Source organism: Monopterus albus, unplaced genomic scaffold (genome assembly GCF_001952655.1).
Source record: "Monopterus albus unplaced genomic scaffold, M_albus_1.0 scaffold94.1, whole genome shotgun sequence".
Classification (NCBI taxonomy): domain Eukaryota; kingdom Metazoa; phylum Chordata; class Actinopteri; order Synbranchiformes; family Synbranchidae; genus Monopterus; species Monopterus albus.
In genome coordinates this window covers 2,075,208-2,081,186 of record NW_018127974.1, presented here as the reverse complement: position 1 = coordinate 2,081,186, position 5,979 = coordinate 2,075,208, and positions in this window count along the sequence as shown.

Sequence of the window (5,979 nt, the reverse complement as noted above, 5' to 3'; positions counted from 1 at the left end):
TAATGAGACCAATGGGAAAGACCCAAACTGTAAAGTTGCAGGCCACAGAACCAAAATGAACTGAAAGATACTAAAAAGTACTAGAACTTAGGGGAATTGTAGAATGAGGTGACAATTCTCTCTGAAAGAGACTCCCTCTCACATTTCACATGGTAAATATGAATCAATGTCAGTGTAGAAAATGTTGATTAGTGCAGTTTTCATGACAAAGTATTAAGATTAAACTCCAAGTCTTTGCTGTACTTCACTTCCTGCATCCAGACATCCTTCTGTAACACCTGACAGTCTGCAAAATCTTTATAGCTGCATAATTAAAAAAAATACAGTACAAAAAAATCTTTCAGTGTCAGGACATTGCAAATGTTTCTAAATTCTGTTATGAAGAAAAGCAGCACAAACCAAAATGCAGTCACCAGCAGTGCAGTCCATGCTATTTAAGTGTGGGGTTTCAGCACAGTCTTCTGGTCAGTAGCGGTGTCCAAGGGAATTCTTTGGGGCTTTGGTTATATATTATTCTCTGAGGCTTCTGCCCTCTGTTATGCTTGCAAGGCTCAGGCATATTAGAAGTAAGTCTACATTCCTGAAATAGTGTATATCACTCAAAGACCAGCAATATTGTGGGATGGATTTGGAGAAGAGCAAGAAGTCACGGACAGGGTGACATTTAGCCTTTTCTAGATCAGTCAGCATGTTTGTTTTTCTGTCAGTATAAAGACCAACGTGAAGCAGCTTGCTTGCGAAAGATTTAATTAGGAATGTTTAGCTGTTCATTGTAAATTAGTTTTATTTTTTTACAGCCAGAATATTATGTACTCTTTCCATGAGATAATCTGAATGTACTTTAAATTGTAGAGTAGAAAGATAAAGCAGCTCATAACATGAAAATGATTCTGAAAAAAAGGTCATTTTTTTACTTATTTAACAAAGATTAAATAAAAACAACTGAGTGTAAATCAAGGGTTGGATATGAACATTTAAACATCACAATATTACCAACAATTACTAATGGGACACCTATTTCCATTCTGTGTCTTTTCTTAATTGAGGCTATCTCAATCTATTCCTCACTCAAGAGCATTATTTTGAGTTATGTTTCCTTCTATATTGTTATCACATAAGTCTTTCGGATTCCCTCCTGATAACCGCTTGATAAATAAAAATCAAAGTACTTCCAAAACTATACTGGCATGTAAAACAAAATACATTTGCCTGGAAAATCTGATGCATTCCTTTTCCTTTTATAGCAACTCTCATGCTAAGCATTTTTACCACAGGGAAATTTTTTGGCCACTGTTACATAATAGACATTATATCAAGAGTTTTCATTGTTTACACCAAAAAAACAATCTCTCTCTTTCTTACTTTAGACCTTTGGAATTTGTCTGGAGCTTCTCTGCAAATAACTATGAAACTTTTTGTGTGTGTGTCATTATTTTCTCCTCTCTCAACTCCTCAGACATTTGTGTACATTTTTCTGGAAATAGCCCTTGGAAAAGATGTTTCCCAATTTGTGCTCATGGAAAAGGCTATAATTCATGGCAAGTATGGATACAAGGGAGTGAAAACACACACACACTGACCTGCGGTCGTCACTTACAGGGTCCGCACATAAACTTACATTCATTTCCAGGAGACTTTCCCTAACCTTAATCAGAACCGTACTTGCCTAACCTCAACCCTTACCCTAACCTTAGCCAAAGCCGACACTTGCTCTATCCTTACATCTCTGTCATTTTCGTAAAATTTGACAAACTACTCATAGGGTCCAGCCTCCGGGCCCCACAAGTAGCCTGCCAGTCCCCGCAAAGATAGTAACTCTTGGATTTTGGGGCCCGCAGATACATAAAAACCACAATGCACACAACACACACACACACATTAGTTTGGCCTATAGCTTTTCATACACTTCAAACATGCTATCACTTCCCAGTTCCAACCTCCTGTTCCTTCCTACCATCTATTCTATCCCAGCTGGGGTTTGAGCAGGGACAGGGCTGGGTGGTCCTGCTGGCCTGGCGGTGCTTGGCATTGATAGGTGAATTAGACCTTTGCTCCAAGGCCTGAAGCTCTGAATACAGAGCTAACCACTCTCACTGCTCAGTATAAAAAAAAAAAACCTGGGGTTGAGAGAGCCCACATCTTCATTTCTCAGCTGTCATGCAGACAGAGAGAATCAAGAGCATGAAAGACATGAAAGAAAGAATGAACAATTAAAACAAAGTAATGTTATTGAAGAGTGGAATTTCCTCATGAACTTTTGTAAGTAGTAGGAGAAGAAGGATAGGGAACACAGGAATGAAGAGAAAATAAATGGATATGAAATGAGATACAGGGTTCAGAATATTTGCAGCTGGAATGACAAAAGTGTCCGATAAAAGAACTGTACGGTATTGAAATACTGGCAGAATGTCTACAGTAAATCCATTTTCCCCAGCTTTTCTGAGGAGTGACCAGCCAGAGTCAGCAACTTTCTGTCCAACTTGAACTTCCCCCTGCAGAAGTCGAGTTCAGGTGATGGTTCAGCACACGTAAAGTGTTATGTAAGAATTGCGAGAATGCTTTTTGGCTACCTGTAACTGAGGGGAAATTTGACATGAGAGGCCCTGTAGCTGCTGCTGTGAGGATTCTAGCATCCAAATTCATCTTCTCCACAGTGGGATGGAGTTACAGTGAAATACCCTGTGGTGCTCAACTCAAACAGCCTTTGAACTCCTATTCAGGACTGTGTGTGGGGCTACTGTTGCTGCATGCCATTCCTTAAACAATAAGATGTTATGTCACTATTACCTCTGGCCAACCCTATCATGTGGCACAGCACAGGAGGCCAACCCATGGTCACATCACATCAGCCAAAAGATTTCTGCTCTTGAAACACTCTTGAAAGTCAGAATAGATGGACATTTGTTAAGGATACCTGCATAGCAACAATGGGTTGTGTATTGATCACCACTGTTGTGTCTCTATCAGTTATTAATTGAAAAGATTAGTGTGCATGTGTGATGACTTTATTTATTGCCCAGAGGACATAGCAAATTCCATTTCTTTCCCAGTTATTGTCAGGAATCAGTAATTTTGCCAGCATCAGAATCTCTGTCATTTGCAATGATTTTGTGTTTAAACTCACACACACAAGCACATACACAATTTGTTTGCCCATAAACAGATGAGATAATAAAACCACTGCTCTGCAACAAAGACAAAGAAAGACAAATACAAATAGACTCTAATAACAGCCACAAAGTTAGAGGGAATGTATCACACATGACAGAAACAGAACAGAGTGGTATCTTGTTGATACTTCTGACTCACAATGCCTAGAGAAGAAAATGAAAAGCATAATGGTGGAGAGAGGTTGGCCCAGAATGTGGGGAATACACATCCAGATGGCTTTGTATCCTTCTAAGGAGAAAGCTAATGTAGAGGTTTTGTTAGAGGGGTAACTGAGCTGCATTTTCTCATTCTGTCTTTTAGCCTGAGAGTGATTACAGAGAGCAACAGAAGAGTGGATGAGAAAATAAATACTATATGCATGCACAGTGGCAAGAACAATTAAGTTAACCATTTGGAAGTACCCAGTTTTTTTTTACATGAATGGGTTATAAAATGTGATCTAAGTGACAAATATAAACAAAGACAATATGCTAAAGCTAGTACAACACAAACATTTATACATTTTAATGTCTTTCTTCCCAGTGCTGGTTGAAAAATTAAATGACCCCTTGGATTTAATAAGCGGTTGAAGCTACTTTTCAGCAATAGCCTCAAAAAAATGCTACTTGTAGCTGCTGATCAGACCTCCACAACGTTCAAGAGGAATTTTGGACCATTCTTCCTCACAGAGCTGCTTCAGCTCAGTCATATTCCCAGGATGTCTGGTGTGAATGGCTCTCTGAGGTCATTCCACAGCTTCTCTGTTGAGTCGAGGTCTGGGCTCTGACTGGGACGTGGCAGATTTTCTTTTTTGGCTGGTGGACATTGTTTGGAAATTGTTTGGGAAGAACATGATCCATTTTGATGGACAATCAAGGGTCTCTGTATTGTGTTAGGTCAATCTGGTCAGCTGCAGCAGCAGAACGTGTCCAGTAAGGAGGAACAGAAAGCTTTCTGTAAATGATGGTGACTCTGTCTTTTCTGTATTGAATCACACACAGTAAAATCACCATCACTACCTTCTGACTGTATTTGATGTTGTGTGTATCTGTACAGCTCCATGAGGATCAGTTTATTATGTTGTTTAACATGTCATTTTTAACAACAAAATGACTAATGCACGCTGCCCATTTACTGGTGCATTTATTTTGGAAGGACTCCATTCTGGGTGGCACTGACTCGACAAGTTTACACACACGTATCCACTACCTGCCATGCATTTTAGCTGGACATAAGGAGAATGTGTTGCGATGTGTGACCAGCTAAAATAAAGTGGAACTGCTGTACGCCTACACATTCACACTTGCTGTAGAAGCTACCCAGTTCAACCCCAGTCCAATGTGTCAGCCACTTAGCAGGTTAAAGGCCACCAGCTGTGTTGAGAGGACTCGTTCCCTGAATATTTCTTAAATCCTGGCTAGAACATGGACAAAACACATTAATCTTTTTAGTAGTTCAAGGTGTCAGAGTAAAACAAAGGCTTGTAAAAAAATATGTCTTATTCTTCCTTTTGCTTTTCAGAACAAAATAAGCTGCCTCTGGTTGTAACTGTGACTCTGTCCAGTGAGCATTTTAAAATGACTGGTATCAAAATTTGAATTAAGCCAAATGAGGTTGTGACTAGCTTTTTGTTTGTTGGCCAACACACCATAACATGTGACACTTGAACACATTTCATCCTTCATTTTGTGGTCTACAGCAGATGTACATCTCCATGCTGTCACTCTTTTTGTTTAATCCTGAGGTCGAAGTTCTTTAGCAAACTGAAAACAACAGTACTGTGTATAAATATATTCAGGACTCATTTGATTAAGATAAGCATTTTCCACTTTGAATGCATGAAGTAATTTCCCTCACAACAGCTCCCTTTTATTTCCCATTATCACACCCTAATGGACACAGCAGAGTAATCTTTATGACTCGCATTAAACATGTCATTTATTCAGCTCAGTTCTTACTTAGGCAATTTAAAGTAAGTGCTCCTGGTCAAGGGCATTTCATCCTAGAAAAAAGTGTGACAAGTGGTCCTGAATCCTGGAACCCACCATATCAAGCAGCTACAACCTATAGCGTGAACGAACTAGCTGTATGAAGCCGCTGTATGCATGGCAACAGCAGTTATTTTTACTTTGATCCAGATAAATATTAAGTACAGAATAGAGCGCAATCTTTGCCTCAGAGCTTTGTGGAGGTTAAATTACTGTATCTACATTTGTTGGTAACAAATCCTCAATGTAAGTCCCTAATATACTGTACACCCAAGCTCCACAAACACTACATCCTTCTATAAAGTGGATATAAATAATGTACAGTATATGTGACTGCTGTTCCAGCAGTTCTTGAGCATGTGTAATGTGCTGTATAGCCGTCCATCCATTATCTATACCTCTTATCCTGAAGAGGGTCACAGGGGGCCTGGAGCCAGTCCTAGCTGACATTGGGCGAGAGGCGGGGTACACCCTGGACAGTTCAACAGTCTGCCACAGGGAACGTGCCGTATGCATATGTGCAGGTTTTACAGTACACACAATGCATGCATGTGTGTGTGTGTGTGTGTGTGTGTGTGCATAATAAACATGTGTGAATACAGTTAGTGCCATTTCTGTTCTCCCAGACGCCCCTGAGATCCGCAGGTGTTGACTGGACCTTTTCACATCTGCTACTGTCTGAAAGGTGCTCAGAGATCTCCTGTAACTAAATCTGTTAGTCTTGGGTTTCTTTGTAAGGCCTGAAGAGGGACTTAAAAGCTATATGTTTTCAAGTTATTTAGTTGGAGGTATGCGTGACTTGTCTGCCAGGACACTCCAGCAATCTCAGGAGCAGGTCTTT